We start from the raw sequence: 12,645 nt of genomic DNA on the forward strand, positions 1-12,645 counted from the left end.
TCAAAAATTTGCCAATCACTACTCATCATCTGCCAATCACTACTGCCAATCCTTTGCCAATCATCAAATTTTGTTTTTCTCTAATTTTGGGGCCAAAACACTAACCTCATCACCCAGTCTACTCACTAATGCCTCTCGGTGCGCCAATTCCTGTCCAAAGCCCGGCTTCGTAAAGCCAAGCCATGAATGCGGGTTGTTCTGTGCCAGCGGCTGGATGCGTCCGGCACTCGGTGCAGGGACGGGGGCTTACCCGGGCCGAGATCCCACGCACCATCTCGGCGTGGAGCCATCCAATGTCCCGATCTCGACCTGCCGGACTGCCTCAACAAAAAGTGGTCGCCATGACGACCCTTTCTATCGGGCTGCCCGCTCCGCCTAGTGGAGCACGGACGCGGCCGTTCCACGCGAGGCCCGGCACGCACCGAGGGCCCGATTCGGCTATAAGTCGTTCTACCCGCTGCTCCGTTTAACGTCGATGCTTCACCTGCATGCTTACACCCCGCAGCCCGTTCCTTGCTCACACATCCAGCCGTTCCCATGCTCCTCGTACCTTTCCTTACACACCCAGGTACCCTCATTCCACTCACAGCCTTGGTCACACACCTGACCACCGAACACTTTGGCACACATTCGTTGGTCGCACACCTCACCAACACACCTCTTTGCGCCCCCTCCTCTGTGACAATCACAGGTGTGCTCTCATTCGCACACCCAACCACGTGCCTCACCACCAACTCCAGCGTGCATTCCCACTCACGCTCTACCATTCCAGGTGTGCATCCTTCCATCCCAGGTGTACATCCTCGCTCACCTGTCACAACTAACTCCCTCTCCTTGTCACTCTCACTACTCTCACCTCCATTCTTGACAGCGCACTCACCCTTACTCTTGACAGCGCACTCTTTCCTCATGCACCTGTCCGTCACACACCTTTCTCGCGCACACTCTCCCGTTACACCCTCTGTAACACTCACCACAGGTGTGCATTCTTCCTTGCCTTTGACAGCGCACTCTTTCCCCATGCACCTGTCCGTCACACACCTTTCTCGCGCACACTCTTGCGCACACTCTCCCGTCACACCCTCTGTAACACTCACCACACCGCGCTTCCATGTGCTCCCTCGCACACGCGCTACGACCGACTCATTCTCGCCAGCACCCTCACTCCTTGGCACGCACTTTTTCCTCATACACCCCAGAGTCGGACTTTCTCGCACACCTCCTTTTTCGCACACCAGACCTGTCGCACACTTCACCAACGGCCTCTCACGAACACCCGGGTCCATCTCGACCCCCAAGCTTCTTAAATCCCCTGGCGCATCATACGCACGACCATATTGGTCACCACTTACACCGGGTCCTCTTCCTCTTCGCTTCTCCTCCATCACCTGCGAATCCCTCATCCGGTTAATGAGCACATCATCACGATCCAAACACAGACTTTGGACCAATTCTTTTACCTCCTCTTTTATCTCTTTCTTATCCCCTCTCCGTCGCTTCTTAATTTCGCTCATCCCTTCTTCCACTTCTTCTAATTTCTGCTTCACCTCTTTTATGTCCCGGTACGTCTCCTCAAGCTCATCCTCTAAGGCTACCTTGACCGTTTCCATGTGCGTCCTCACCTGCCGGTCCTTCGTCTCCATTACCTCTATCACCTCGTCCAACCTCGTTGTCAGTCCCTCACGTACCATCTGACATTCCCTCTTCGTCGCTACCAAGTCATTTTTTAGGTCATTTTGTGTCGCTTTTAACCCTCCTATTACCGCAGTGTTCCTTTGTACCTGCTCCACTAACTCCGTCTGTCCCACCGTCAGCTGCTCCACCTCCTGCGTCAGGTCCTCTATGCCCCCTTGTAACTTTACAGTCCCCTTTCTCACCTCCTTCTCCATGTGCTCCTTACAGTGCCTCACCTCCTTGCGCACTCCTCCGACCTCCTCACTCACTCCTCTTCTGATCTCCTCTCCCATCACTTGCATCTCCTGCCCAGATGCCACCCTCATCTGCTCCATTTCCTCCCTGTGAGCATCCAGTTTGGTCTCTACCCCCATTCTGACCCCCTCTATCTGCTGCCCCATTTGTTTAACTTCCCTTTCCGCTTGGTCCCTCATGTCCCTCAATTTGCCTTCCATCCTGTTTTCTAACCCCTCTAACCCCTTTTGCATCCCTTCCATTTGATTCTCTTGAGCGGCCATTCTGTTTTCTACCCCCATTAACCCATTTTTCACCTCTTTTATTCCGTTGTCTAACCCCTCACCGGTACCCCTCGCTTCGTCCCTCATTGCCCCCATTTGGCCCTCTAATCGCTCACTATCAGCCCTCATTCCCACAATTTGGTTTCCCAACCGCTCACCCAATCGCTCAATTTGGCTCCCCATACTCATCTGTACAGCTGCCTGTAGCTGCGCAATGAGGGCCTGCATGTCAATCGGCTGCATGTTAAAGCCCGTTGATACAGCGGGCTCGGCTACCGCGCGCTCTTGCGAGGCGCCATTTTGCGCGCCCGCAACGTCGGGCGCAACGACGCTATTTTGTGCGTCTGCTACCCTCACTGCTTCGCTCTCCTCTTGTCCCTCATTTTGGTCCTGGATCGACCCTGCCTCACTCTCCTCTACCGGACCCCAGCCGACTTGGTCTGCCATAGCGCGACTTTCAAAATTCGGGTTTTTATATTTTGTAAAACACAATCAAATTTCGCCGTTATAATTTCGAGCGCGTAAAACGCGCTCCGGATCGAATCTCACTCCTCGACACCAATTGTTACGGACACGACTTAGATGTTATGATGGGCCGAGCGGAATGGCCGCCGTGTTCGCACAAGTTACCCGATTATACTCGAACGTTGGCCGAGTCGCGCTACGCTAGATCAATGAAGGAAAGGACACAACGGCTAGGTTAAATGACACGACACCAGGGGTACAGTTCTCAAGGCCTCCGGAGGAGGTTATATTAGTTCGGAACGTTTAGATTACAGGGATGAGAGAGACAGCATAGAAAGATAGGCACTTAATTACGGTCTTATAGTAGCCCCGACAGACGACAGATAAACGGGACAAGACTGACTCACACGGGGATTGATGGCAAGGAAAGGCAGGTAGTCGATGGCTCAAGGTGCACTTTTGGCTCAGGGACAGGATACAGTACGGTCCAGTAGATGCAGGGAGGTGTCACAGCGCTCGGAGGTGGCGACTGGTCCTTTCCACTTCAAGCTCGGGGCGCATCTCCCTTCACGTCCGGTAAGTGGCTGCGTATATCCGGCGGGGAGTGACACGCCCTCGGCTCGTTAGCTCCGCCCCAGATAGAATCGGCCCGTTGCTTCTCATTGGGTGCGGGGGGGTTACCGGGCTCCGCCCTTGACGAGGAGCTGACAGCCAGCCCCTTCGTGGTAACCCCGTAACCTGGAGCACATGGGCCATGGCGGCTAACCGAGCCGGAGTGAGGACGCCCACTCCCCGCACCGCGGCCGCGCCGCCCCCGCTTTGATTGTAGTTGTTGTTGTTCCATGAGATGATGGGAGGATGCGGAGATGAGGTTGGGGGGGAGGTATTGGGAGGTCCTAAACTCACTACTGGTGCCATACAATCACATTCTGGTGCAACGAAGAGTCAGAATTAATGGAAACGAGTCCTTAACTGACATAGACTAAGAATAACTAGCAAGATGTCCGAAAGTTGTCTACGTGAGATGCGGTGGACCTGGGCACGACATTTAATGGGGGAAAAGGGGGAAGGTCGGTTCTATAGAGTGTTGTTTACAGGCAATGGGACTAGGGAATGGGGGATTGGGGATAGTTGGGGGGTATTGGGGAAATAGGGGAATATTTACAAGCGGATATGGAGGCCAAATCCCATATCCGCAACAATATATATATATATATATATATATATATATATATATATATATATATATATATATACATATGCATATACATACATACTGGCAGGGGTACTCGGTGTTGCCCTGTCAATTTTTTGGGCGCCTAAAACACTACGCTAAACCCACTAAGGAATTGGGTCAGGAATCATTTAATATTACCTCTCATAATGCTACAATGGTTTAGGCACAATAGAACGCCAAAAAAACCTATTATTTTCAAAGTTTCAAAAACTTTTTTTGCCGAAAACACACCACCACACTCATTGATGAAGTTCTGGAAATTTGAAGAAGATCTGCTCAGCCATCTCTGAGAAAAATGGCGACACACTCACAAACGGTTCTCTTATAGTGTAGACACACACATATATAACATCTACTTTGCGATTCCCATGCAAATGCTTTAGTCGTGATGCTGGCTGGGAACCCAGGTTCATGAATCCCATAACCCATCATGATGTGCATAGCCATCATCACTAATCCCTTCGTAATTCATGAACAAGTACATAGATGCCCTTTTACTGCATGTAATACATTTACAAGCTCCTACATTAATCCGTGCAAAATACAACCAGTTTTAAGAACAAGTATAATTACATCAAGGTGTTTGTGCTGATTCCTTGTTGATTTCACAATTTGCCATGATGCCAATTCTCACCAGAATTTTTCCATATTTTCCATGATAATGATTAAGATTGTGGATCATTTGACAGTAGTTTTGTAGCTTAAGAAGGAATCCAATATGGTCCAAGAATGTCCATTGGTTCTTCTGAATGACTGCTCCATGGTAGCCAAAGACATCAGAACACTGAAAATGAGAGGAAAAGCTAAGTCCAACAAACTGCCAGGAGGAAGATGGATTTTGTGAAAACTCTTGCTATTCTTGGCTTCAGTCACCATGAATGAAATGTCTTCTGCAATTTAGGAGAAATGAAATGAAAAGATATTCAAAAATGAAAGCACCACCCACCACCAACTATTATTATATCGGATCCGACGTTTCGACCACCGAGTGGTTTTTATCCGGGACTGTGGAGTATCGTGAACCAGGTGTTATGCATCCTCTCCCTGGGGGAGCAGTTGGGGCATCCCTTGACTGCAATAAGCAGATGGCGAGATGTAAACAACATGGTTTTCATCATGGCTTTGCATGTGGCATTGGATGTAATTAGGCCTGGTGTATGGGTGCACTTATTAATAAGAGAAGGTCAAATTATGAAACGTGTATCAGCTTGCACAATGCTGTACTACCTGATCTTCACTGTACTGTATTACACCATCCTGTGCTAACCTGCACTGTCCAGCATCATCAATCTGTAATGTGTTGCATTGTCATATATTCTGGTGGGCTGTACTTCTCCAATCATGGACAATAAAAATAACTATCAAACTGTTGCATAGAACATAAATTCATTATAAATCCATGAACACACGTGACCAGAACGGCACTCGGTAGAGATAGGCCGGATCTGGAATCGGACATGAACCAAAATCTATCGGCTTGTTCTTGTCACCTAACCAACTCATCCACCTAGTTGAATCATAAGTCATCCATAACTTAAATATCAATTTATATATCGCTTTTTGCCCAATCCCTCAATGGTGAATAATCACGTAAAAAATTCAATAATTCTCGTATCCGAATCCATATTCAGATCTTCACCAAAATCGAATCGATTAGTCCTTGTCACTCCACCAAGTTTCGTCCAAATCCGTCCATAACGTTTTGAGATATCCTGCTATACATGTATATGATTTTGGCCCAATCTCCCAATGGTGAAGAATCGCTTTTAAAAATTCGGCCGAATCAATCTACAACTTTTTGAGATATCTTGTTCACAGACAGGCAAACAGACAGACAGACAGGGGTGAAAACATAACCTCCATCCACCTTCGGCCTGGTGTATTTCTGGGCAGAGGTAAATATTTAGAGATACCTGGAAGTCAAATCCTTAACAACAAGCACACAGTACCTGCACAGTCCCAGGGTATAAGACACCTCAATGGTCAAAACGTCGAATCTGAGCCTTGCCTGCTGGGCAGCTATATTGGCCTACTAGCAGGTCATGGTGCCTTCAGTTTTGAATTTGGATCTTCCCAACTACAATCATTTTTTTTGTGAAATACGATAACTATTATCGTATCAGCTTTGGTTGCGGAAAGTTCTCCAATAGGTGGGAGAATGACTGTAGAAATTATCTGCACGTGAATTTCTACTCAAGTGTGGTCATATGGTGGTTAGATGCTTCCTGACAATCCTCCGTCTCCGTTACGCTCGAAGAACATGGCGAAACGGGTATAAAGGTGGATATTCCACCGAGATGCAACCAATGCTCTCCAGAAGTTGGTCGAAGGTCTCGCCGGGTAAACCCGTCATGAAATGTCGTCTTTCACGATACGAAAATACCAATGCTTCAGAGTGACCAGAGCGCCGGTTTAAACAAAATTAATATTCCACAGGTAAAAAGCAATCTAAAATGGTGGAAAAAAAATAACCCTGAGAAGGAGAAACGTTTGTCGGATTGTAGTGAACCATGAGTGGTTGGTGATGTAGCACTTTGCTGATAGTCCAAAGGGAAACCCAAGAACTGTGGATACAGTATACACTCGCTCCACCTTATCACACCTTTTAGCTCCACGCCCATTGAGAGGAGATAATCCACGTAAAACCTCTTCACCCTCGTGCTCAGAGTTGATTGGTTGTTCCTGGTTTTAAACCATGCCCGCTAGGAGCGCGTCAGTATGTAAGGTGAACTGATTGGTGAATTGATTCTGCCTGCACCATCTGTTCATGTAGAAAATGATGCATGTAAAACTAGAAGTCACTACAACTCTATCATATAAGAGAACTTATAAGAATTCTCTAGTTGACAGCATAATCCTGTCAACTAGAGAATTCATCGAACACAATACCCCACACAGTGTTACTTCAATTTTACTCAAATTATTTAAAATATATATATATATATTCAACAATCGTTTTAAAATGTGAAAGTTTAGTTCTATTGGTGTCGTCCAGAAGAGTCCCAAACACCTTGCTTATACATTCCACCCCATTGCACCTTCATTTAAATTTAAATACTGCACAACTGGAGGTTGTTGGATGTACTCTATTTCGAAGGCGATTTGTGTACTGCAGTCTTCAAGTTTGTAATGAAATTTAAATGAAATAAAGATTGTAAAAGTCGTATAAATAAACTATTTCCAGTTTTTCGGCATTTCCGCAATGTGTATTACATCATTCCATTTAACTCGTTACATTAGTTATTCATGTTTGTTGTTTGTGTCCTTTATGTTGCAGAGAAAAGCATACTCACATTCTGTGCGGACAGAGACACAGACACAGTCAAAGACAGACAGACAAAGAAACGACCCAAAATGCAATAACCTCTCCTCTGGTGAGGGTAATTAACTATTAGGAATGAAACACCTTTTGATTCTGTTGAAATAGCAAAGAAAATGTTTCACAAACATGACGAAAGAAAATCTACTTTTTCCCGCAATTTGAGTTTGATATTTCACGCAATTTGAGTTTGATATTTCATGCAATTTGAGTTTGATATTTCACGCAATTCGAGTTTGATATTTCACGCAATTTGAGTTTGATATTTCACGCAATTTGAGTTTGATATTTCACGCAATTTGAGTTTGATATTTCCCGCAATTTGAGTTTGATATTTCACGCAATTTGAGTTTGATATTTCACGCAATTTGAGTTTGATATTTCACGCAATTTGAGTTTGATATTTCACGCAATTTGAGTTTGATATTTCACGCAATTTGAGTTTGATATTTCACGCAATTTGAGTTTGATATTTCACGCAATTTGAGTTTGATATTTCACGCAATTTGAGTTTGATATTTCACGCAATTTGAGTTTGATATTTCACGCAATTTGAGTTTGATATTTCACGCAATTTGATGAACACATAAATGCACACACAAGTGGAGGATCTATTGTATCAAACTTAGATGATAATTTAACACGTGGTGGCTTCTTGGTGAACGCTCTAGATCGGTTTTCAGGGATTCGGAATTGGGTTTTAAACTTGTGCTTTGGCTATGGAACGAATTCCACAAGTCAAGCTCCTAATATTACAGTCGGACGCCGTGTTTTTGCAACCATTAAGCAATGTGCTTCACCTCCATCCAGAAATGGCGCCAGAAAACTGCTTGAAAAGTGCTTGCTCCAGCCATGAACCTGTCCTCAGCCCTGATGACTCCTCTGACGCTACACCAAGCAGTTGGTGTTTTCAAACTCAACCAAGGCCGGGAGTTTGCAAATTGATTGTCTTCAGGTCAAGTTACTGGAATGTTGCTTTTACAATTAGCACTGTCACTGAAACACACATTGGATAATGAAATATAATAAAACAAATAATATTGATTTTAAAATGGCGGTTTTTATGTTGTCAAAGTATGACAATGATCGAAGTATGAAACTAAAAGGGCACTCGGTAGAGCACACACCACCGTGAGGCTGAACAGTTTATATTTTGTATCCCACTGATAGGCCGGATCTGGATTCTGACCTGAACCAAAATCTTATCGGATTGTTCCTGTCACCTAACCAACTCGTCCACCAAGTTTAGTCATAACTCGTCCATAACTTTTTAAAATATCATGTTATATATCGCTTTTTTGCACGATCTCTCAATGGTCAATAATCACTTAAAAATTAAATGATTGTAGTATCCTAATCCATATTCAGATCTTCAGCAAAATCGAATCAATTTGACATTGTCGGACACCTAACCGGTCCACCAAGTTTTGTCCAAATCGGTCCAAAACTTTTTGAGATATCCTGCTATGTATCGTTTTTGGCCCCATCTCTCAATGGTGAAGAATCACTTAAGAAATTCTAGTAGCCGGATCCGTAACCGGATCTTCACCAGAATCTGACTTCGTCCTTGACTACCTCTCTGCACTACCTCTCTGCTAAATTTCGTCCGAATCTGTCCACAACTTTTTTGAGAAATTTTGTTCAGAGACAAACAAACAGACAGACAGACGTGAAAACATAACCTCCAAACACCTTCGGTTGTGGAGGTAATTATTGCTCCATTCTGATTCTTGTAAAACAAAGGGAATTAAAATCATGTGCTTGTCTGAACTTTGTATGTTCAGTATCTGGTGAGTTTTTTAAAAGTTCTACAAACGAGATACTCATCATAATTTAATACACAAACGAGATACTCATCATAATTCAATTCACAAATGAGATACTCATCATAATTCAATACACAAATGAGATACTCATCATAATTTAATACACAAATGAGATACTCATCATAATTCAATTCACAAACGAGATACTTATCATTAATTCAATACACAATCAAGATACTCATCATAATTCAATACATGAAATAGATACACAGCATAATTCAATACATCAATCAGATACTCATCATAATTCAATATATCAATTATTATACTTTGAGCAAAATTCGATACATCAATTAGATACTCATCAAAATTCAATACATCAATTAGATACTCATCATAATTCAATACATGAAATAGATACTCAGCATAATTCAATACATCAATCAGATACTCATCATAATTCAATATATCAATTATTATACCCTGAGCAAAATTCGATACATCAATTAGATACTCAGCATAATTCTATACATCAATCAGATACTCATCATAATTCAATATATCAATTATTATATTTTGAGCAAAATTCGATACATCAATTAGATACTCATCAAAATTCAATACATCAATTAGATACTCATCATAATTCAATACATGAATGAGATACTCAGCATAATTCAATATATCAATCAGATACTCATCATAATTCAATATATCAATTATTATACCCTGAGCAAAATTCGATACATCAATTAGATACTCATCATAATTCAATGCATTAATTCGATACTCTGCATAATTCAATACGTGAATTATATACTCATCATAATTCAAGACATCAATTTGATACTCATCATAATTCAATACCGGAATTAGATACTCAGCATAATTCAATGTACAAATTATACCCTGAGCATAATTCAACACATCAATTACTCATCATAATTCAATAAATGAATTAGATACTCATCAAAATTCAATACATCAATTAGATACTCATCATAATTCAATACATCAATTAGACACATCATAATTCAATACATCAATTAGATACTCATCATAATTCAAGACATTAATTAGATACTCATCATAATTCATTCCATCAATTATACCCTGAGCATAATTCAATACATTAAGTAGATACTCATCATAATTCAATACATCAATGAGACACTCATCATAATTCAATACATGAATTAGATACTCATCGTAATTCAATACATGAATTCGATACTCAGCATAATTCAATACATCAATTCGATACTCATCATATTCAATACATGAATTAGATACTCATCATAATTCAATACGTCAATTATACCCTGAGCATAATTCAACACATCAATTACTCATCATAATTCAACACATTAATTATATACACATCATAATGAAATACATCAATTAGATACTCTCATAATTCAAAACATGAATTAGATACTCATAATAATTCAACACATCAATTACTCATCATAATTCAACACATTAATTAGATACACATCATAATGAAATACATTAATTAGATACACATCATAATGAAATACATCAATCAGATACTCATCATAATTCAATACATGAATTAGATACTCATCATAATTCAATACATGAATTAGATACTCAGCATATAGCCTTATCAGCTGATGTAACATTTTCCAGGTTTGTCCTTTTTTGGGGTAGATTCTTGGCACTCATGTCTAAACACATCTAGAAACTTCACTGATTAAGAAAAAAAAAGTGTGCCAGTTTTTCCATTAACATTTAGGGCCTCCATTTTGAATTTCAAAATGGCTACCACCAAAACTCAATTTCTTAAAAAATATTTGCCAATTAACTATACTATTCATTCAAATGTCATACAATATTTATTCCATTTTATCTAAACTCATATATAGGGGTCAACAATTCATTGGAAACAAAATGAGAGCACTATAAATACTCTAAATTAGCAAAAATCAAAGATGGCCACCAAATTTCAGACTTTTTTTAACGTAAAATGCCATAAATTTTGAACCAATGCACATAGGAAGATGTTTTTGGTGTCTAAGCATATGTTTTGGCATATGAGGATTCCAATAACAACAGCATATTTATGATTCGAACACTCTTCACCAATCCTCCAAAGCATTTAATAGAAATAAAGTAGAACAATATAAATTTATTTTGGGCGGTTATAGAACTTGAAGATGGATAATAAAATGTTTAAGGTACAACATGTATGAATCAGGAGTGTCAACGTTACGGATTAAATGTCCCCAATAATTGTCATTGTTTCAATCACCTTCTAGATCTTCGCCAATCATTGGTGGTGTGATGTTCGTACATATGTCGCCTTCCCCACCACATTTGCAAAGTTCGGTACAGACCACAGTGTTTCCTCTGCATGAGCATCTTCTCGAACACTTTGATTTCTCACAGTTACACCTGACGAGCTGCAACACTGAGACCGGAGCTGTTGCAACCTGAGAAAGAACTGCTAAAGGTCCATAGGTTAGATTTCCGGGATTGCAAGATAGATTGCCTGATCAGTTTTGAGCAACGAAAGATGGCCTTCATGTCTCGTCTGACATCACGTTCCTCCACAGCAGTATCTATTGCTGACCGAATAGTTTCCTTCGAATAAATGACTGCAGGTTTTCTTCCTTTTGCTTCCGTAATTGTGAAGTTTAATATTTGTTGTTCTATTTTGGTGAGGAGCACTGCACGTGTAATCTGTTGGTTTGGAATGCCATGCTCGCGCATCATACGGTTGTATCGTGTTGCTACTTCACTCAAGGTAAGGATGCTTTCTTGATCTCGAGAGTCCTGCAATTCGGCACTGAACTCGATCTCTGCAGAAATAAATTCCACTGTATTTTCTGCCTCAGCTGACGGTTCTCTGTTGCTGACTCTTTCTTTGGCTTGTTTGTACTTGCGCCAGTTAGTGGGATGGCAACTTTTGTGATATTTAATATCTCTTGAAATAAAGTTGCCACCAGTTATGAGGTTTGCTAGGTTCACTGTCCACTTAGTCAGGTTCACTTTGTTTATAAATGATATTTCGTTCAAAATCATGGTAGATTAGCAAACCTATACATTTTTGGAAAGGGTATAGCAGAAGGAAACTAAAAATCAATGTTTACATTTGGAGAGATACCTGTATGGCAGCCATTTTTGATTTTCAAAATGGCCACTGTAAAATACATATTTTGTTCTATTTCTGCCTCTAATTACCCTAAAAACTTTTAAAAATATACTAAACCTATATTTTCAGGGACAAGGAATCCAATGAAAGTATCAAATTAGTGCTATGGGGAATGGTAAGACACGAATCAAAAGTTTTGAATTGCAAAATACTGTCTTTATATTCGCGATAAGTTGCATAATCAAATACATGTTATCATTTTGTACAGGCAGTTAATAACATCAAAATGTGTCACAATAATTCATATCACCAAACATACACAGGCAGTCAGCAAAATCATATATACACATGCAGTCAGTATAACTTCACATCAACACAGGCAGTCAATGACAAAATATACACAGGCAGTCAATGGCATCAAACATACACGATTACAGAATATGCCATTTAGAGTTCGTCATCACTGTCCTGTGTGTCGTATCCGACAATATAGTCCGCATCGTTTTCACAGTACGTTCCACACAAGCAAAGGTCGGTCAAATTGATTG

Source organism: Myxine glutinosa, chromosome 3, assembly GCF_964187855.1.
Source record: "Myxine glutinosa chromosome 3, kmMyxGlut1.1, whole genome shotgun sequence".
Lineage (NCBI taxonomy): Eukaryota > Metazoa > Chordata > Myxini > Myxiniformes > Myxinidae > Myxine > Myxine glutinosa.